Below are 23,084 nucleotides of genomic sequence, written 5' to 3' on the forward strand. Positions count from 1 at the left end.
CAGGTGTAATCGGATATTTGGGGGAATATAGACACGACCGGGAATGTTTCAAAGCGTATGTGGATCGGCTAGAAATGTATTTCACTGCAAATAACATAATCGAAGTTCCAGACAATGCAGTCCAGAACTGGGCTGTGTTGGAACATAAGAAAGCGATCTTCTTATTGGAGGTGGGTCCGGCATTGTACGAAACCCTTGTAAATCTGCTTGTGCCTGACGAGCCAAAGGACACAACGCTTAAAGAGATTTTAATGAAGCTGGAGCAGCACTATAACCTCAAACTGTTAGAAATTGCTGAAAGCTATCGTTTCGGGATTCGGAATCAAAAGGCTGATGAATGTATCAGTGATTACATCGTAGCATTAAAAAAGCTATCGATGCACTATAATTTTGGAAACTTTCAAAACCGAGCTTTACGGAATCGTTTTGTTTGTGGGGTGAAAAATGATGCGATCAGAAGGAAGTTATTGACGACGGATGACTTGACTTTTGAGATTGCTTGTCAGACAGCGAGGTCGATGGGCATGGTCGAATTATATTCCTGAGAATTAAATAATGATTATGGTTGTCAGTCAACCGAGGTAAATCACCTGCAGGTTTAAAGTAAAAGATGGTGGGGGCCCAAAGTCTCAGAAACTGGAAATTCTAACAGAGCATTGAAGTCGTGCTATAAGAACATAAGAACATAAGAACATAAGAATTAGGAACAGGAGTAGGCCATCTAGCCCCTCGAGCCTGCTCCGCCATTCAACAAGATCATGGCTGATCTGGCCGTGGACTCAGCTCCACTTACCCGCCCGCTCCCCATAAGCCTTAATTCCCTTATTGGTTAAAAATCTATCTATCTGTGACTTGAATACATTCAATGAGCTAGCCTCAACTGCTTCCTTGGGCAGAGAATTCCACAGATTCACAACCCTCTGGGAGAAGAAATTCCTTCTCAACTCAGTTTTAAATTAGCTCCCCTGTATTTTGAGGCTGTGCCCCCTAGTTCTAGTCTCCCAGACCAGTGGAAACAACCTCTCTGCCTCTATCTTGTCTATCCCTTTCATTATGTTAAATGTTTCTATAAGATCACTCCTCATCCTTCTGAACTCCAACGAGTAAAGACCCAGTCTACTCAATCTATCATCATAAGGTAACCCCCTCATCTCCGGAATCAGCCGAGTGAATCGTCTCCGTACCCCCTCCAAAGCCAGTATATCCTTCCTTAAGTAAGGTGACCAAAACTGCACGCAGTACTCCAGGTGCGGCCTCATCAATACCCTATACAATTGCAGCAGGACCTCCCTGCTTTTGTACTCCATCCCTCTCGCAATGAAGGCCAACATTCCATTCGCCTTCCTGATTACCTGCTGCACCTGCAAACTAACTTTTTGGGATTCATGCACAAGGACCCCCAGGTCCCTCTGCACCTCAGCATGTTGTAATTTCTCCCCATTCAAATAATATTCCCTTTTACTGTTTTTTTTCCCAAGGTGGATGACCTCACACTTTCCGACATTGTATTCCATCTGCCAATCCTTAGCCCATTCGCTTAACCTATCCAAATCTCTTTGCAGCCTCTCTGTGTCCTCTACACAACCCACTTTCCCACTAATCTTTGTGTCATCTGCAAATTTTGTTACACTACACTCTGTCCCCTCTTCCAGGTCATCTATGTATATTGTAAACAGTTGTGGTCCCAGCACCGATCCCTGTGGCACACCACTAACCACCGATTTCCAACCCGAAAAGGACCCATTTATCCCGACTCTCTGCTTTCTGTTCACCATCCAATTCTCTATCCATGCTAATATGTGCTATAGATGCCTGGGACAACACATTGCTCAAAGTTGTCATACGTGAAGGCAGAGTGTTTCTTCTGCAGAAAGACTGGGCATCTTGTGAAGGCATGCCGACTGAAGGGTAAACCAGTTTTTAAAGCTATGAGTCCAGCGTTCAAAGCTATTAGTAGAAATCCCAAGAGACTATATAGCATGGAAGAACAACAACAGGACGAGGAGATGTTAGAGTTACACGTCATCAGGAGCACGAGGTTAACGGACAGCGATTTGGAAAGCATCAAAATCCACATAGATGTTGCGGGATTCAAGATACCAATGGAAATCGACACGTGTGCATCCGTGAGTGTAGTACCGGAATCGCTGTACCTCGACAAATTGCATGATTTCCAACTGGAGAAATCCAAGATAGAGCTGCGAGGCTACTCGGGAGAGAAAATTTCTGTGGTAGGTCGTTATCACCGTACCGGTGAAGTATAAAGATCAATTTCAGAACTTGCCTCTAATAGTAGTGAAAGGAGACAAGTCTGCCTTACTAGGAAGAAATTGGTTGAGCTCACTGAAGCTGGATTGGGGTAAGATTTTCTGTGTGGAAGCGAGATTTTCATCAACGGATGAGGTTATCAAGAAGTATCCGCAGGTGTTCTGCGAAACGGGCAGTCCGATCCAAGGCTTCAAGGCGAGTGTCAGGGTACAGAAGGACGCTAGATCGGTTTACTACAAGCCACGTTCTGTACCATATGCACTCAAGGAGAAAGTTGAGCAAGAACTCAAAATACTAGAGACTGAGAACATTATTTCTAAGATAGATCGATGTAATTGGGCTACGCCCATTGTTGTTGTACCTAAGTCTGATGGTAAGGTAAGATTGTGTGATGATTATAAAGTAACTGTAAACCAGGTTCTAGAGGGTAATGTCCCCAATACATTGCCAAATATAGAAGATTTGTTCACAACACTGACAGGTGGTCAGATCTTCTCAAAACTGGATCTTACGAATGCCTACTTACAGCTTGAACTAGATGAGGAGTCCAAGTCATGTTTGACTATAAATACTCATCTAGGCTTATATCAATTTAATAGGCTACCGTTTGGAGTGTCTTCCGCCCCTGCCATATTCCAAGGGGTGATGAACCAGATTTTGCAAGGTATTGAAGGGGTAGTATGTTATTTGGATGACATACTAATTTCAGCACCAAATAGGCAAATTCATAACAACATATTGAATGAAGTCCTCAAATGGCTAGAGAAGCATAGAGTACGAGTGTCTGCTCGTAAGTGTGAGTTATTTAAAAACTCAGTGGAGTACTTAGGGTATAGAGTAGGCAAAAATAGTTCACATCCAACCATGGAAAAATTGGATACAATTAGAAATGCACCCACTCCCAGGAATGTCACTGAACTTCATTCATTCTTGGGTCTTTTGAACTATTATGGGAAGTTTCTACCAAATTTGGCTACAGTATTACATCCACTGAATGAACTTTTGAAAAAACAGGTCCATTGGAAGTGGTCAAAAGAATGCGATATAGCATTCAAGGAGTGTAAAAGCAAATTGGTAGAGAGCACCATGTTAGTTCACTATGACATATCTCAGGAGATTAAGCTAGCATGTGATGCCTCTTCATATGGAGTTGGGGCAGTGATCTCTCATGTATCACGTAGTGGGTAGGAGAGACCAATTGCTTTTGCTTCACGAGAGTAATTATGCGCAAATTGAAAGGGAAGCTTTGGCATTAATTTTTGGGGTCAAGAAGTTTCACAAATACTTGTATGGTAGTAAGTTTACCATCGTTACGGACCATAAGCCCCTAACAGCAATCCTCCATCCAAAGTCCCCAGTTCCAACATTAGCTGCAGCCCAAATGCAGAGATGGGCTTTGATTTTGTCAGCATATACATATGATATTGAATACAGAGGATCAGCTGATCACAGTAATGCTGATTCAATGTCTAGATTGCCTTCCCCATCACAGGTTACACCCAATAGGGAAGAAGTGTTTTATTTTTCATACATTGATGAACTGCCAGTCACAGCTGAAGAGATTGGTAGAGCAACCAAACGTGACCCAGTGATGTCAAAGGTTATTTGGTTATACCAAATAAATTCAGGTCCAAATTATTAGGAGACCTCCATGACCAGCACCTGGGAATGTGCTTGATCAAGAGTTTTGCACGCAGTTACTTATGGTGGTTAGGTCTTGATAAAGATATAGAGTACATCGTGAGTCAGTGTACAACATGTCAATCGGTAAGCAAGCAACCACCACCAGTACCATTACAGCCATGGAAATGGCCTCCCAGGGTGTGGCAAAGGCTACATATTGATTTTGCTGAGTTAGAAGGACAACAATTGTTCATTGTGATTGATAGCCATTCGAAGTGGGTTGAGATGTTTCCAATGTGGAAAATAACCACAAGTAAAACATTGGACATTTTACGAAAATTATTTTCTTCATTTGGCCTCCCTGAAGAAATCGGATAATGGACCACAATTTCGTTCAGAAGAATTTGCACAATTCACGAGCAAAAATGGTGTGAACCATACCAAGGTTCCACCGTACCATCCTGCTTCGAATGATGCAGCAGAGCGCACTGTATAAATTGTAAAACATGCCCTCATAAAACAAATGTTAGATCCAAATCCAAGGAAACGACAATTGTCATTGGATCACAAATTGGCTAATTTTTTGATTACATACCGAAATACTCCTCATACAACTACTGGTAGAACACCAGCAGAGTTGTTTCTCAAACGACAGCCACGAACCAGATTCTCGTTGTTAAAACCAAATTTGGCACAGTCCGTAGAAGAGACATAGTTAAGACAGAAAGAGAATCATGATAGAGGTAGAGTAAAAGAGAGAAGTGTGAAATTAAACCAGAAGGTGAGAGTGAAGAACCATCACCGTAAATGCTTAAAGTGGTTACCAGGAAGAGTGGTGAAGATATGTGGTCCTCGCACATAGTTGGTAAAGATGTTTGATATTGGACAGGTTAGGTTTGTTCATATTGATCATATTTTACCCACAGACATGGAAGGAATTGAAGGTGGGAATGATTCAATTATTTCTGACTCATCAGATAGTTTGATATACCAGTAGCAAATCCTAAATTCAATGTACTAGAAACAAATCCAGGAGAGAATCAGAATGAAAGTCTGAGTCCGAGTCAGGAAAACAAAGAGCCTGAAGTTAGAGTGAGTTCAAATGAAAATCAAGGAAATTCCGTGAAGGAAAACGTTCCTCAGGATGAGCCTCGACTGAGTTTAGATTCGACACCATGTTTGGTAGGTTCTGTTCGAGAGCGAAGGTGTCCTTTTCGAAACAGAAAACAAGTGGTAAAGTTAAATTTGTAAATATGGAAAAAAATAAGTTTATATCCTGTGTTATGTATAAACATGAAAGTTATGTCTGATGTTTGTTATAATAACTTCTTCATTAAGGAGGGAGAAGTGTAATGTCTGTAAGCTTGTAATGTTTGTAGCTCCACACTGTGGATGTGGGCGTATTGTGTACTGCAACTGCAGGGTCAATAATAAGCAGATTCCGGAGGCTTCCGAGAGAGCTGCCTGCCATTTTAGGAGCTGTGTGTGGGGTGCATCTCAAGACAGAGCTTTTGAGAAAGCCACTAATCTGCTTTTCTCTAACAAGCTGCTGGTACATTATGACCCATGTAAACATTTAGTATTGGCCTGTGATGCTTCGTCATATGGAATTGATTGCGTACTCCAACAAGCTAATGAGTCGGGTAAACTTCAACCAGTCACGTATGCTTCAAAAAGTTTATCTAAAGCGGAAAGAGCCTACAGCATGGTAGAGAAAGAAACACTAGCTGTGTGTATGGGATTAAAAAGATGCATCAGTACCTGTTTGGTCTTCGGTTTGAACTGGAGACAGATCACAAGCCGCTCACTTCACTGTTCTCTGAAAACAAAGGTATCAATTCCAATGCTTCATCCCGCATCCAGAGGTGGGCGCTGACATTATCCGCTTATGATTATGTCATTCGCCATAGACCTAGCACCGAGAATTGTGCCGATGCCTTGAGCCGTCTGCCGTTGCCCACACCGGAGGTGGAAACGCCACAACCGGCGGACCTATTGTTAGTTATGGATGCTTTTCAGAGTGAAGGAACCCCTGTCATGGCTCAACAAGTTAAGACCCGGACCAGCCAGGACCCTATTTTATCCATGGTGACGAGTTACATCCTCAAAGGTGATTGGTCTGCCATGCCCAAGCAAATGTGCGAGGAGACCAAACCTTACATTCATCGCAAAGACGATGTGTCTATTCAGTTGGGTTGTATACTATGGGGCAATCGTGTTGTTATGCCCAAGAAAGGGAGAGAGAAATTTGTAGGTGAGCTACATAGCACACATCCCAGCATTGTAATGATGAAAGTCATTGCCAGGTCTCATGTATGGTGGCTGGGAATTGACTCTGAGCTGGAATCATGTGTGCATCAGTGCAACACTTGCATGCAGCTCAGCAAAGCACCAGTGGAATCATCGCTGAGTTTGTGGTCGTGGCCATCGAAACCATGGTCCAGGATCCACATCGACTTTGCAGGTCCCTTCCTGGGGAAGATGTTTTTAGTTGTGGTGGATGCATATTCGAAGTGGATAGAGTGTATAATCATGTCATCCAGCACATCCACAGCTACCATTGAGAATCTCAGTGTAATGTTCACGACACATGGTCTGCCTGACATCGTTGTTAGTGACAACGGATCGTGCTTCACCAGTCAGGAGTTTCAAGAGTTCATGAAACTCAATGGTATCAAACATGTAAGGTCAGCACCATTCAAACCTGCATCCAATGGGCAAGCAGAACATGCTGTCCAAATCATAAAGCAGAGTATGAAGCAAGTAATCTAAGGGTCACTGCAGACCTGCCTGTCATGCATACTGCTTAGTTACAGGACAAGACCACACACGCTTACCAGGGTCTTGCTTGCTGAACGAATGATGAAGAGAGGTCTTAAGACCAAGCTATCTCTTGTACACCCTGACTTGAATAATCATGTTGAATACAGAAGACAAAGTCAGCAAGGGTATCATGATCGTGCAGCTGTGTCACGTGATATTTCTGTAAATAATCCTGTATAAGTTCTGAATTATGGTCAGGGTCCCAAGTGGATCGCCGGTACTGTCATGGCCAAGGAGGGCAACAGAGTATTTATTGTCAAGCTCAAAAATGGGCAAACATGCAGGAAACATATGGATCAGACAAAGCTGCGGCACACAGACGAACCGGAACAGTCGGAGGAAGAGACAATCGACGACCAACCAACCTACCCCTAGTCATCAGAGGACTCAGTGGTCATCAGTGAATCGGAACTTTCAATCACTGACATATTCAATGAAAATGAACTTTCAATCCCTGACATGGCCATTGCCACTCCCACCAGGTCAGCCACCTAGCCACCAGTCACAACAGACTCTGAACACTCACCCAAGGCTGGAGTTGAACTGAGATGGTCAACCTGGGAGCGTAAAACACCGGACCATCTCAATTTGTAAAAAACTGTGTTAATATCTCAGAGGTGGGTATTGTCATGTATGTACTTTTGGGATCACTAGCCACTAGATGGCGTCACTGTTGGAGGCCATTGGGCTGCACGCATGTGTGCGCAGCCCAAGTATAAAAGGCCAGCCATTTTGTATATTAGTCACTTTGGGCCTTAATAAAGCAGCGCCACAGTCTGGGAGTTAAACAGTACTCAGTCTAACAGTTATTGCATACACAACAGACACTGAAGGGAATGTGGTATCAGGCAACTGGGAAATGAGCAGAAATCCTGGACAATTAATGTTGGATTGGTGTTCATCAAAGAAACCTTTGACTCTGCCCTGAAAATGTGGGCTGATGAACCGGAGATTAGGCATTTTAAGGACAATGGTAATTACTGCTAAGAAAGCGATGGGAAGGTGGAAGGTGCTGAAGGAGGAAGAGACCCTGTGGTGGGCACCTCACACACAAAGTTACAGAACTGGTCACCAAGCATTAGAATTGAGCTGTGGACCAAGGGATTGGAGAGAAGAGAATGTCACAACTACCTTCCCTAAAGAATTGTTCTGGGGGAACTTCAGCCCAATGAGCCCAACATCTGCCAATGAGATAACCCTGTGGAGAGGAATTGCGAAACGCACAGAGGAGAATGAATTAATCAAGGCAAGTCACCATGGTGTGAGGGAGAAGGTCACACTTGATGAGCCTTTTAGGATTCTTTGAAGAGGTATCGAAGCTTGTGCATAAAAGGGACTGTGTGGATATTTTTATAGGTTGCTGCCAAGGTTTTTGATCCAGCACTAGGTGTATCATAGGAAAGTATAGAAGCATAGATTGGTTACAACACAGAAGGAGGCCATTCGACCCGTCGAATCCGTGCCGGCTCTCTGCACGAGCAATTCAGTTAGTCCTGCTTCCGTGCCCTTTCCCCGGAGACCTGCAAATGTTTTTCTTTCAGGTACTTATTCAATACCCATTTCAAAGCCACAATTGAACCTGCCTTCATCAACCTTTCAGGCAGTGCATTCCAGATCCTAACCATTCGCTACGTAAAAAAGTTTTTCCTTGTGTTACATTGGTTCTTCTGCCAATCACCTTAAATCTGTGCCCTCTGGTTCTCGACCCTTCCGCCAATGGGAACAGTTTCTCTCGATCTACTCTGTCCAGACCCCTCATGATTTTGAACACCTCGATCAAATCTCCTCTTAACCTTCTCTGCTCTAAGGAGAACAACCCCAGCTTCTCCAGTCTCTCCACGTAACTGAAGTCCCTCATGCCGGGAACCATTTTTGTAAATATTTTCTGCACCCTCTCTAAAATCTTCACATCTTTCCTAAAGTGCCATGCCCAGAATTGTACACAATACTCCAGTTGAGGGTGATCCAGTGTTTTATAAAGGTTCATCATATCTTCTTTGCTTTTGTACTCCATACCTCTGTTTTTAAAGTCCAGGATCCCGTAAGCTTTTTTAATCATGTTCTCAACCTGCCCTGCCACCTTCAACGATTTATGCACATATACCCCCAGGTCTCTCTGTTCATGCACCCCTTTTAGGATTGTGCACTTTAATTTACATTGCCTCTCCTCGTTCTTCCTACTAAAATGTATCACTTTGCACTTTTCTGTATTAAATTTCATCTGCCACATGTCCACCCATTCCACCAGCCTGTCTATGTCTTCTTGAAGTCTGTCACTATCCTCCTCACCGTTCACTATACTTCCAAGTTTTGTGTCATCTGCAAATTTTGAAATTGTGCCCTGAACAACCAAGTTTAAGTCATTAATATATATCAAAAAAATCAGTGGTCCTAGTACTGAGCCCTGGGGAACGCCACTGTATACCTTCCTCCAGTCCAAAAAACAACCGTTCACCACTACTCTCTATTTCCTGTCACTGAGCCAATTTCGTATCCATGCTGCCACTGTCCCTTTTATTCCATGGGCTTCAACTTTGCTGGCAAGCTTATTATGTGGCACTTTATCAAACGCATTACCTTCATCAACCCCCTCTGTTACCTCATCAAAAAAACTCAATCAAGTTAGTTAAACATAATTTGCCTTTAACAAATTCATGCTGGCTTTCCTTAATTAATCCATACTTGTCCAAGCGACTGTTAATTTTGTCTCTGATTATCGTTTCTAAAAGCTTCCCCACTACCGAGGATAAATTGACTGACCTATAGTTGCTGGGTTTATCCTTGCATCCTTTTTTGAACAAGGGTGTAAAATTTGTAATTCTCCAGTCCTCTGGCACCAGCCCCATATTCAAAGAGGTGTGAAAGATTATAGCCACCTTCGCGATTTCCATCTTTACTTCCTTCAGCATCCTAGGATGCATCCCATCGGTCCTGGTGACTTATCTACCTTACGTACAGCCAGCCTTTCTAGCATCTCTTCCTTATCAATTTTTATCCCATCCAGTATCTCAACTACCTCCTCTTTCACTATGACTTTAGCAGCATCTTCCTCCTTGGTAAAAACAGATGCAAAGTACTCATTTAGTACCTCAGCCATACGCTCTGCCTCCATACATAGGTCTCCATTTTGGTCCCTAATCGACCCACCCTTCCTCTTACTACCCATTTACTATTTATATGCCTATGGAAGTCTTTTGGATTCCCTTTATGTCAGCTGCCAATCTATTCTCATACTCTCTCTTTGCCCCTCTTATTTCCTTTTTCACTTCTGCTTTGAACTTTCTATATTCAGCCTTGTATTCTCTACCTGACATCTGTCATACGCGCTCTTCTGCTTCATCTTACTCTCTATCTCTTTCGTCATCCAGGGAGCACTGGCTTTAGTTGCCCTACCTTTCCCCCTCGTGGGAATGCACCTTGACCGTACCTGAACCGTCTCCTCTTTAAAGGTAGCCCATTGTTCGATTACAGTTTTGCTTGCTAATCTTTGATTCCAATTTACCCGGGCCAGATCCGTTTTCAACCCACTGAAATTGGCTTTCCTTCAATTAAGTATTTTTACTCTAGGTCACTCCCTGTTCTTTTCCATAGCTAGTCTAAACCTTATGATACTGGGATCACTGTTCCCAAAATGTTGCCCTACTGACACTCACTCCACTTGACCTACCTCATTCCCCAGAACCAGACCCAGCAATGCCTCCTTCCTTGTTGGGCCAGAAGCATATTGATGAAGAAAGTTCTCCTGAACACACTTCAGAAATTCTTCCGCCTCTCTGCCCTTTACACTATTACTATCCCAGGCTATATTAGGAACAAAAGCAAAAATCTTCCTGAAGCACTTCCGTTACATTTCAAACTATTGGCAGTTCTGACGAAGTATCTTCGACCTAAAACGTTAACTCTGTTTTTCTCTCTCCATAGATGCTGTATGACCTGCTGACTTTTTCAGCATTTTCTGTTTTTATTTAGGATAGTTGAAGTCCCCCATTATCACTACTCTATAGTTCTTGCACCTCTCTGTAATTTCCCTGCAAATTTGCTCCTCTATATCCTTCCCACTAGTTGGTGGTCTATAGAATACACCTAGTCATCATAGCCAAAAAATCACCTGCAACGGCTTCTCTTCCCGCCCCCACATCGTTACCTCTGGTGTCCCCCCAAGGATCTATCCTTGGCCCCTTCCTGTTTCTCATCTACATGTTGCCCCTTGGCGACATCATCCGAAAACACAATGTCAGTTTCCACATGTACGCAGGTGACACCCAGCTCTATCTCACTGTCACTTCTCTCAACCCCTCCACGGTCTCTAAATTGTCAGACTGCTTGTCCGACATCCAGTTCTGGATGAGCAGAAATTATCTCCAATTTAATACTGGGAAGACCGAGGCCACAAACTCCGTTCCCTTGCCAATGATTCCATCCTTGTCCCTAACATAAGAAAATGATAAAGAGAGGGAAGATAGATTATGAAAGTAAACTAGCACGGAATATAAAAACAGATAGTCAGAGTCTCTACAGGTACATAAAAAGGAAAAGAGTGGCTAAAGTAAATGTTGGTGCCCTAGAGGATGAGACTGGGGAATTAATAATGGGGAACAGGGAAATGGCAGAGACATTGAACAAATATGTTGTAACGGTCTTCACGGTAGAAGACACTAAAAACATCCCAATAGTGGATAATCCCATAAGGGAGGGAGGACCTTAATACAATCTCTATCACTAATGAAGTAGTACTCAGTAAAATAATGGGACTGAAGGCAGACAAGTCCCCTGGACCCGATGGCTTACATCCAAGGGTGTTAAAAGAAGTGGCTGCAGAGATAGTGGATGCATTGGTTGTAATCTACCAAAATTCCATGGTTTCTGGGGCGGTCCCAGCAGATTGGAAAACCGCAAATGTAACACCTCAATATAAGAAAAGGAGGCAGACAAAAAGCAGGGAACAATAGAACAGTTAGCATAATATCTGTTGTTGTGAAAATGCCGGAGTCCATTATTAAGGAAGCAGTAGCGGGACATTTGGAAATGCATGACTCAATCAAGCAGAGTCAGCATGGTTTTATGAAAGGGAAATCATGTTTGACAAATTAAAGGGACCGAGTGTAATGTAGCCAAGTTTGCTGATGATACAAAGATGGGTGGGAAAGCAAATTGTGAGGAGGACACAAAAAATCTGCAATGGGATATAGACAGGCTAAGTGCAAGGGTCAAGGATGCAAGGGTCAAGGATGTCTCGGAGCGGGTGCAGGACATTCTGCAAAGGGAGGGTGAACAGCCATTGTCGTGGTACATATAGGTATCAACGATATAGCTAAAAAATGGGATGAGGTCCTACGAGAAAAATTTAGGGAGCTAGGAGTTAAATTAAAAAGTAGGACCTCAAAAGTAGTAATCTCAGGATTGCTACCAGTGCCACGTGCTAGTCAGAGTAGGAATCGCAGGATAACTCAGATGTATACGTGGCTTGAGCAGTGGTGCAGAAGGGAAGGATTCAAATTCCTGGGCATTGGAACCGGTTCTGGGGGAGGTGGGACCAGTACGAACCGGATGGTCTGCACCTAGGCAGGACTGGAACCAATGTCCTAGGGGGAGTGTTTGCTAGTGCTGTTGGGGAGGAGTTAAACTAATACGGCACGGGGATGGGAACCTATGCAGGGAGACAGAGAGAAATAAAATGGAGTCAGAAGCAAAAGATAGAAAGGAGAATAGTAAAAGTGGAGGGCAGAGAAACCCAAGGCAAAAAGCAAAAAGGGCCACATTACAGCAAAATTCTAAAGGGGCAAAGTGTGTTAAAAAGACAAACCTGAAGGACCTGTGCCTCAATGCGAGGAGTATTCGGAATAAGGTGGATGAATTAACTGTGTAGATAGCAGTTAACGGATATGATGTGATTAGCATCACGGAGACATGGCTCCAGGGTGACCAAGGCTGGGAACTCAACATCCAAGAGTATTCAGCATTTAGGAAGAATAGACAGAAAGGAAAAGGAGGCGGGGAGGCGTTGCTGGTTAAAGAGGAAATTAATGCAATTGTAAGGAAGGACATGAGCTTGGATGATGTGGAATCGGTATGGGTGGAGCTACGGAATACCAAGGGGCAGAAAATGCTAGTGGGAGTTGTGTACAGGCCACCAAATAGTAGTAGCGAGGTTGGGGACAGCATCAAACAAGAAATAAGGGATGTGTGCAATAAAGGTACGACAGTAATCATGGGCCACTTTAATCTACATATTGATTGGGCTAACCTAACTAGTAGCAATGCGTTGGAGGAGGAATTCCTGGAGTGTATTAGGGATGGTTTTCTAGACCAATATGTCGAGGAACCAATCAGAGAGCTGGCCATCCTAGACTGGGTGATGTGTAATGAGAAGGGACTAATTAGCAATCTTGTTGTGCAAGGCCCCTTGGGGAAGAGTGACCATAACATGGTAGAATTCTTTATTAAGATGGAGAGTGACGCAGTTTATTCAGAAACTAGGGTCCTGAACTTAAGGAAAGGTAACTTTGATGGTATGAGGCGCGAATTGGCTAGATTAGACTGGCAAATGATACTTAAAGGATTGACGGTCGAGAGGCAATGGCAAACATTTAAAGATCACATGGATGAACTTCAACAATTATACATCCCTGTCTGGAGTAAAAATAAAACTGGGAAGGTGGCTCAACCGTGGCTAACAAGGGAAATTAAGAATAGTGTTAAATCCAAGGAAGAGGCATATAAATTAGCCAGAAAAAGCAGCAAAGCTGAGGACTGGGAGAAATTTAGAATTCAGCAGAGGAGTACAAAGGATTTAATTAAGAGGGGGGAAATAGAGTACGAGAGGAAGCTTGCCGGGAGCATAAACATAGAAACATAGAAAATAGGTGCAGGAGTAGGCCATTCGGCCCTTCTAGCCTGCACCGCTATTCAATGAGCTCATGGCTGAACATGCAACTTCAGTACCCCATTCCTGCTTTCTCGCCATACCCCTTGATCCCCCTAGTAGTAAGGACTTCATCTAACTCCTTTTTGAATATATTTAGTGAATTGGCCTCAACAACTTTCTGGGGTAGAGAATTCCACAGGTTCACCACTCTCTGGGTGAAGAAGTTTCTCCTCATCTCGGTCCTAAATGGCTTACCCCTTATCCTTAGACTGTGACCCCTGGTTCTGGACTTCCCCAACATTGGGAACATTCTTCCTGCATCGAACCTGCCTAAACCCATCAGAATTTTAAACGTTTCTATGAGGTCCCCTCTCATTCTTCTGAACTCCAGTGAATACAAGCCCAGTTGATCCAGTCTTTCTTGATAGGTCAGTCCCGCCATCCCGGGAATCAGTCTGGTGAACTTTCGCTGCACTCCCTCAATAGCAAGAATGTCCTTCCTCAGGTTAGGAGACCAAAACTGCACACAATACTCCAGGTGTGGCCTCACCAAGGCCCTGTACAACTGTAGCAACACCTCCCTGCCCCTGTACTCAAATCCCCTCGCTATGAAGGCCAACATGCCATTTGCTTTCTTAACCGCCTGCTGTACCTGCATGCCAACCTTCAATGACTGATGTACCATGACACCCAGGTCTCGTTGCACCTCCCCTTTTCCTAATCTGTCACCATTCAGATAATAGTCTGTCTCTCTGTTTTTACCACCAAAGTGGATAACCTCGCATTTATCCACATTATACTTCATCTGCCATGCATTTGCCCACTCACCTAAACTATCCAAGTCGCTCTGCAGCCTCATAGCATCCTCCTCGCAGCTCACACTGCCACCCAACTTAGTGTCATCCGCAAATTTGGAGATACTACATTTAATCCCCTCGTCCAAATCATTAATGTACAGTGTAAACAGCTGGGGCCCCAGCACAGAACCTTGCGGTACCCCACTAGTCACTGCCTGCCATTCTGAAAAGTACCCATTTACTCCTACTCTTTGCTTCCTGTCTGACAACCAGTTCTCAATCCATGTCAGCACACTACCCCCAATCCCATGTGCTTTAACTTTGCACATTAATCTCTTGTGTGGGACCTTGTCGAAAGCCTTCTGAAAGTCCAAATATACCACATCAACTGGTTCTCCCTTGTCCACTCTACTGGAAACATCCTCAAAAAATTCCAGAAGATTTGTCAAGCATGATTTCCCTTTCACAAATCCATGCTGACTTGGACCTATCATGTCACCTCTTTCCAAATGCATTGCTATGACATCCTTAACAATTGATTCCATCATTTTACCCACTACCGATGTCAGGCTGACCGGCCTATAATTACCTGTTTTCTCTCCCTCCTTTTTTAAAAAGTGGGGTTACATTGGCTATCCTCCACTCGATAGGAACTGATCCAGAGTCAATGGAATGTTGGAAAATGACTGTCAATGCATCCGCTATTTCCAAGGCCACCTCCTTAAGTACTCTGGGATGCAGTCCATCAGGCCCTGGGGATTTATCGGCCTTCAATCCCATCAATTTCCCCAAACAATTTCCAGACTAATAAGGATTTCCCTCAGTTCCTCCTTACAAGACCCTCTGACCCCTTTTATATCCGGAAGGTTGTTTGTGTCCTCCTTAGTGAATACCGAACCAAAGTACTTGTTCAATTGGTCTGCCATTTCTTTGTTCCCCGTTATGACTTCCCCTGATTCTGACTGCAGGGGACCTACATTTGTCTTTACTAACCTTTTTCTCTTTACATATCTATAGAAACTTTTGCAATCCGTCTTAATGTTCCCTGCAAGCTTCTTCTCGTACTCCATTTTCCTTGCCCTAATCAAACCCTTTGTCCTCCTCTGCTGAGTTCTAAATTTCTCACAGTCCCCGGGTTTGCTGCTATTTCTGGCCAATTTGTATGCCACTTCCTTGGCTTTAATACTATCCCTGATTTCCCTTGATAGCCAATGTTGAGCCACCTTCCCTTTTTTATTTTTACGCCAGACAGGAATGTACAATTGTTGTAGTTCATCCATGCGGTCTCTAAATGTCTGCCATTGCCCATCCATAGTCAACCCCTTCAGTATCATTCGCCAATCTATCCTAGCCAATTCACGCCTCATACCTTCAAAGTTACCCTTCTTTAAGTTCTGGACCATGGTCTCTGAATTAACTGTTTCATTCTCCATCCTAATACAGAATTCCACCATATTATGGTCACTTTTCCCCAAGGGGCCTCGCACAACGAGATTGCTAATTAATCCTCTCTCATTACACAACACCCAGTCTAAGATGGCCTCCCCCCTAGTTGGTTCCTCGACATATTGGTCTAGAAAACCATCCCTTATGCACTCCAGGAAATTCTCCTCCACCGTATTGCTTCCAGTTTGATTAGCCCAATCTATGTGCATATTAAAGTCACCCATTATAACTGCTGCACCTTTATTGCATGCACCCCTAATTTCCTGTTCGATGCCCTCGCCAACATCACTACTACTGTTTGGAGGTCTGTACACAACTCCCACTAACGTTTTTTGCCCTTTGGTGTTCTGCAGCTCTACCCATATAGATTCCACGTCATCAAAGCTAATGTCCTTCCTAACTATTGCATTAATCTCCTCCTTAACCAGCAACGCTACCCCACCTCCTTTTCCTTTCATTCTATCCTTCCTGAATGTTGAATACCCCTGGATGTTGAGTTCCCAGCCCTGATCATCCTGGAGCCACATCTCTGTAATCCCAGTCACATCATATTTGTTAACATCTTTTTGCACAGTTAATTCATCCACCTTATTACAGATACTCCTTGCATTAAGACACAAAGCCTTCAGGCTTGTTTTTTTAACACCTTTTGTCCTTTTAGAATTTTGCTGTACAGTGGCCCTTTTTGTTCTTTGCCTTGGGTTTCTCTGCCCTCCACTTTTCCTCATCTCCTTTCTGTCTTTTGCTTTTGCCTCATTTTTGTCTCCCTCTATCTCCCTGCATAGGTTCCCATCCCCCTGCCATATTAGTTTAACTCCTCCCCAACAGCACTAGCAAACACTCCCCCTAGGACATTGGTTCCGGTCCTGCCCAGGTGCAGACCGTCCAGTTGTACTGGTCCCACCTCCCCCAGAACCGGTTCCAATGCCCCAGGAATTTGAATCCCTCCCTGCTGCATCACTGCTCAAGCCACGCATTCATCTGCGCTATCCAGCGATTCCTACTCTGACTAGCACGTGGCACTGGTAGCAATCCCGACATTACTACTTTTGAGGTCCTACTTTTTAATTTAGCTCCTAGCTCCTTAAATTCGTTTTGTAGGACTTCATCCCTTTTTTTACCTATGTCATTGGTACCAATGTGCACCACGACAACTGGCTGTTCTCCCTCCCTTTTTAGAATGTCCTGCACCCGCTCTGAGACATCCTTGACCCTTGCACCAGGGAGGCAACATACCATCCTGGAGTCTCGGTTGCGGCAGCAGAAACACCTATCTATTCCCCTTACAATTGAATCCCCTATCACTCTCGCTCTCCCACTCTTTTTCCTGCCCTCCTGTGCAACAGAGCCAGCCACGGTGCCATGAACTTGGCTGCTGCTGCCCTCCCCTGATGAGTCATCCCCCCCAACAGTACCCAAAACAGTGTATCTGTTTTGCAGGGGGATGACCACAGGGGACCCCTGCACTACCTTCCTTGCACTGCTCTTCCTGCTGGTCTTCCATTCCCTATCTGGCTGTGGACCCTTTCCCTGCGGTACGACCAACTCGCTACACGTGCTACTCACGTCATTCTCAGCATCGTGGATGCTCCAGAGTGAATCCACCCTCAGCTCCAACTCTGCAACGAAGTCCGTCAGGAGCTTGAGGCGGATACACTTCCCGCACATGTAGTCGTCAGGAACACTGGTGTCGTCCCTGAGTTCCCACATGGTACAGGAGGAGCATAACACGTGACCGAGCTGTCCTGCCATGACTTAACCCTTTGATAAGCAACAACAATGCTAAAGTTTACTCACTGTTATAGAAGAGAAAAAAGAAAAACTACTCACCAATCACCAGCCAATCACTTACCCCCTTGGCTGTGACATCACCTTTCTGTTTCTTTCTACTTCTTTTTTGTCTTCTCCCTGTAGCTGCACAAATACGCCTCTCCACGCACCTCCTCATGCTGCTCCCGATTGCCGCCGCGTTGGGCCTTTATAGGCCTCTCGCCGACCCCGGAACTCACGCCTCTCCACGCACCTCCGACGCTGCTCCCGACTGCCGCCGCTTTGGGCCTTTATAGGCCTCTCGCCGACCCCGGAACTCACGCCTCTCCACGCACCTCTGATTGCAAAACCTTCTATAGATATGTGAAGAGAAAAAGATTAGTGAAGACAAACATAGGTCCCTTGCAGTCAGATTCAGGTGAATTTATAATGGGGAACAAAGAAATGGCAGATCAATTGAACAAATACTTGGATCTATCTTCACGAAGGAAGACACAAATAACCTTCCGAATGTACTAGGGGACCGAGGATCTAGTAAGGAGGAACTGAAGGATATCCTTATTAGGCGGGAAATTGTGTTAGGGAAATTGATGGGATTGAAGGCTGATAAATCTCCGGTGCCTGATAGTCTACATCCCAGAGTACTTAAGGAAGTGGCCCTAGAAATAGTGGATGCATTGGTGATCATTTTCCAACAGTCTATCGACTCTGGATCAGTTCCTATGGACTGGTAGGTAGCTAATGTAACGCCACTTTTTAAAAAAGCAAGGAGAGAGAAAACGGGTAATTATAGACCGGTTAGCCTGGCATCAGTAATGGGGAAAATGTTGGAATCAATCATTAAGGATGAAATAGCAGCGCATTTGGAAAGCAGTGACAGGATTGGTCCAAGTCAGCATGGATTTATGAAAGGGAAATCATGCTTGACAAATCTTCTGGAATTTTTTGAGGATGTAACTAGTAGAGTGGACAAGGGAGAACCAGTGGATGTGATGTATTTGGACTTTCAAAAGGCTTTTAACAAGGTCCCACACAAAAGATTGGTGTGCAAAATCAAAGCATATGGTATTGGGGGTAATGTACTGACGTGGATAGAGAACTGGTTGGCAGACAGGAAGCAGAGAGTCGGGATAAACAGGTCCTTTTCAGAATGGCAGGCAGTGACTAGTGGAGTGCCGCAGGGCTCAGTGCTGGGACCTCAGCTCTTTACAATATACATTAATGATTTAGATGATGAAATTGAGTGTAATATCTCCAAGTTTGCAGATGACACTAAATTGGGTGGCGGTGTGAGCGGTGAGGAGGACGCTAAGAGGCTGCAGGGTGACTTGGACAGGTTAGGTGAGTGGGCAAATGCATGGCAGATGCAGTATAATGTGGATAAATGTGAGGTTATCCACTTTGGGGGAAAAACAAGAAGGCAGAATATTATTTGAATGGCGGCAGATTAGGAAAAGGGGAGGTGCAACGAGACCTGGGTGTCATGGTACATCAGTCATTGAAAGTTGGCATGCAGGTACAGCAGGCGGTGAAGAAGGCAAATGATATGTTGGCCTTCATAGCTAGGGGATTTGAGTATAGGAGCAGGGAAGTCTTACTGCAGTTATACAGGGCCTTGGTGAGACCTCACCTGGAATATTGTGTTCCGTTTTGGTCTCCTAATCTGAGGAAGGACGTTCTTGCTATTGAGGGAGTGCAGCGAAGGTTCACCAGACTGATTCCAGGGATGGCTGGACTGACGTATGAGGAGAGACTGGATCAACTGGGCCTTTATACACTGGATGAGAGGGGATCTCATAGAAACATATAAGATTCTGACTGGACTGGACAGCTTAGATGCAGGAAGAATGTTCCCGATGTTGGGGAAGTCCAGAACCAGAGGACACAGTCTTACGATAAGGGGCAGGCCATTTAGGACTGAGATGAGCAGAAACTTCAGAGAGTTGTTGATGTCAGTTCATTGGATATATTCGAGAGTTAGATATGGCCCTTACGGCTAAAGGGATCAAAGGGTATGGAGAGAAAGCAGGAAAGGGGTACTGAAGGAATGATCAGCCATGATCTCATTGAATGGTGGTGCAGGCTCGAAGGGCCGAATGGCCTACTCCTGCACCTATTTTCTATGTTTCGACGTTTTGATAAGTGAGTGGGCAAAAATTTGGCAGATGGAGCATAATGTGGGGGAATGTGAGGTTATCCACTTCGGCAGAAATAATAGAAAAGCAAATTATACTTTAAATAGAGAAAAATTGCAAAGTGCTGCAAAACAGAGGGACCTGGGGGTCCTTGTGCATGAAACACAAAAAGTTAGTATGTAGGTACAGCAAGTAATCAAGAAGGCAAATGGAATGTTGGCATTTATTGCAATGGGGATAGAGTATAAAAGCAGAGAAGTCCTGCAACAACTGTACAGGGTATTGGTGAGGCCACACCTTGAATACTGCGTACAGTTTTTGTCATGTATTCAACCAGCATTGTAACCCATGTATAAACTGACCTAAGTTGTACACCGTGAGAACAATGACCACTATGTGGGAGACACTCCTAACCTGGACCTTCAGATATAAAAGGGGAAGCTCCACCCACCTTCATCATTTGAGTGCTAAGGAATAAAGGACAGGTCACAGACTGACCTTCTCTCAAGCATGGGCCTCGTGTGCATTTATACTGTGTAGTAAGGATGTATCAATGGCGACAACAAACTGGGATTTAAACCACGCGAGCATGGCCACTAGCAGAACAGACGAGAGGTACTGTGTTAAGGAATGGTTGGGACAGAGATTCAACATTGTTAAAGCAGCACACAGTTCTCCAGGCAGACAAGGGCAGTCAGGCATGCCCCAACATGTAGTCGAACCCAGAGGGGGAGTTCGACAGAGACAATGGCAAGCTGAACAGCGATTCACGCCATTGCAAGGGACAATGCGGCCAGTAATGGGGCCATCAACACCTGTTAATGGTGCACTCAAGGACAATAACAGGGGCAGTCAGGGACGATCGACTGGCAAGGGACCTTTTGTTTCAAACCGCAACTCATGCTGGAGGCGTGGAGGCATACATTCAGCCGGAGTTTGCAGAGATGAGCCAAATACCTGCAGAAATTGCAGAAATGGACACTGGGGTAAATCGCTGGAAGCTAAAGTTCAGCGAGTTCATGTGGAGCACGTATACAGTTCATTCACCAGGACGCCACCGATAATGATGAAAGTGCTCCTCAATGGCATCCCAGTATCAATGGAGTTAGACACGGGGGCCAGCCAATCCCTGATGGGTATCAAACAGTTCAAAAGGTTGTGGGCATCCAAGGCCAGGAGGCCAAAATTATCGCCGATTGACGCACAGCTACGGACTTACACAAAGCAGATCATTCCGGTGCTAGGCAGCGCACGGTAGTCGTGACCCACAAAGATTCGGAGAACAGGTTGCCACTCTGGATTGTCCCAGGGGACGGTCCCGCACTACTGGGGAGGAGTTGGCTTGCTGTCATGAACTGGAAATGGGGCGATGTCAATGCAATTTCCTCTGTGGAGCGAGTATCATGCTCACAGGTCTTGGACAAATTTGACTCATTATTTCAACCCGGCATTGGCACTTTCATGGGGGCCAAGGTAGTGATTCACATAAACCCGGATGCCAGACCAGTACACCACAAGGCCAGAGCGGTGCCATACGTGATGCGGGAAAAGATAGAAGGCGAATTGGACCGCCTGTTGAGGGAAGGCATCATCTCGCCAGTCGAATTCAGTGACTGGGCGAGCCCGATTGTGCCGGTGCTCAAGGCGGATGGGTCGGTCAGGATATGTGGCGATTACAAGGCCACCATCAATCGGGTGTCACTCCAAGACCAGTACCCGCTACCGAGAGCGGAGGACCTCTTTGCGACGCTATCCGGTGGCAAACTTTTTTCAAAATTGGACCTGACCTCAGCTTACATGACCCAGGAGCTGGCGAGTGAGTCGAAGAAGCTGACCACCATCACGACACACAAGGGGTTGTTTGAGTACAAGAGATGTCCGTTCGGGATTCGCTCGGCCGCCGCGATCTTCCAGCGAAATATGGAAAGCCTCCTCAAGTCGATTCCAGGGACGGTGGTTTTTCAGGACGACATCCTCATTACGGGTTACGATACTGAAGAACACCTTCACAACCTGGAGGAGGTGCTACGCAGACTGGACCGGGTAGGTCTGCGACTGAAAAAGGCGAAGTGCATCTTCCTAGCTCCAGAGGTAGAATTCCTGGGGATGAGGGTAGCAGCAGACGGGATCAGCCCTACTGCATCCAAGACGGAAGCGATCCAGAGAGCACCCAGACCCCGTAACACGATGGAGCTGCGTTCGTTCCTGGGGCTCCTGAACTATTTTGGTAACTTCCTTCCCAAATTGAGCACGCTGCTAGAGCCGCTACATGTGCTCCTACGCAAAGGTCGCGAATGGGTCTGGGGGGACAACCAGGAAAGGGCTTTTAATAGAGCACGCAATTTGTTATGTTCCAACAATCTGTTAACGCTATATGACCCATGTAAGAAACTTGTGTTAACGTGCGATGCGTCGTCTTATGGTGTCGGGTGTGTGTTGCAGCATGTCAATGCCAAGGGTCAGTTACAGCCGGTAGCTTATGCCTCCAGGAGTCTGTCCCAGGCAGAAAGGGGCTACGGGATGGTAGAAAAGGAGGCGCTCGCATGTGTATATGCGGTAAAGAAAATGCACCAGTATCTGTTTGGCAGGAAATTTGAGCTGGAGCCAGATCACAAACCCCTAACGTCTCTTTTGGCCGACAACAAGGCCATAAATGCAAACGCATCGGCCCGCATACAGAGGTGGGCACTCACGTTAGCTGCCTATGACTACACAATTCGGCACAGACCGGGCACCGAAAACTGCGCCGATGCACTCAGCAGGCTCCCACTAGCCACCACTGAGGGGGCTACCGAGCATGGTGCTGAGATGGTCATGGCTGTTGAAGCTTTCGGAAGCGAAGGCTCACCCGTGACAGCCCGTCAGATTAAAGTCTGGACAAATAGAGACCCGCTCTTTTCTCTAGTCAAGAAATGTGTCCTGAACGGGGACTGGGCAGCCACGTACAGGGCATGCCCTGTGAAATTTAAACCATTTCACAGGCGCAAGGATGAACTCTCGATTCAGGCCGATTGCCTACTGTGGGGAAACCGCGTAGTCATGCCCCAGATGGGCAGAGAGGTGTTCATCAGAGAACTCCACAATGGGCACCCGGGCATTGTCACGATGAAGACAATTGCCAGGTCACACGTTTGGTGGCCAGGGATAGACGCAGATCTGGAACTTTGTGTTCGCAGGTGCAACACGTGTGCCCAGCTGGGCCATGCGCCCAGGGAAGCCCCCCTTAGCCCCTGGCCATGGCCCGCCAAGCCTTGGTCACGCATCCATGTGGACTACGCAGGTCCTTTCATGGGGAAAATGTTTTTGGTTGTGGTAGACGCCTACTCCAAATGGATCGAGTGTGACATTTTAAGTTCA

This window comes from Pristiophorus japonicus, chromosome 13, assembly GCF_044704955.1.
Source record: "Pristiophorus japonicus isolate sPriJap1 chromosome 13, sPriJap1.hap1, whole genome shotgun sequence".
Taxonomy (NCBI): domain Eukaryota; kingdom Metazoa; phylum Chordata; class Chondrichthyes; family Pristiophoridae; genus Pristiophorus; species Pristiophorus japonicus.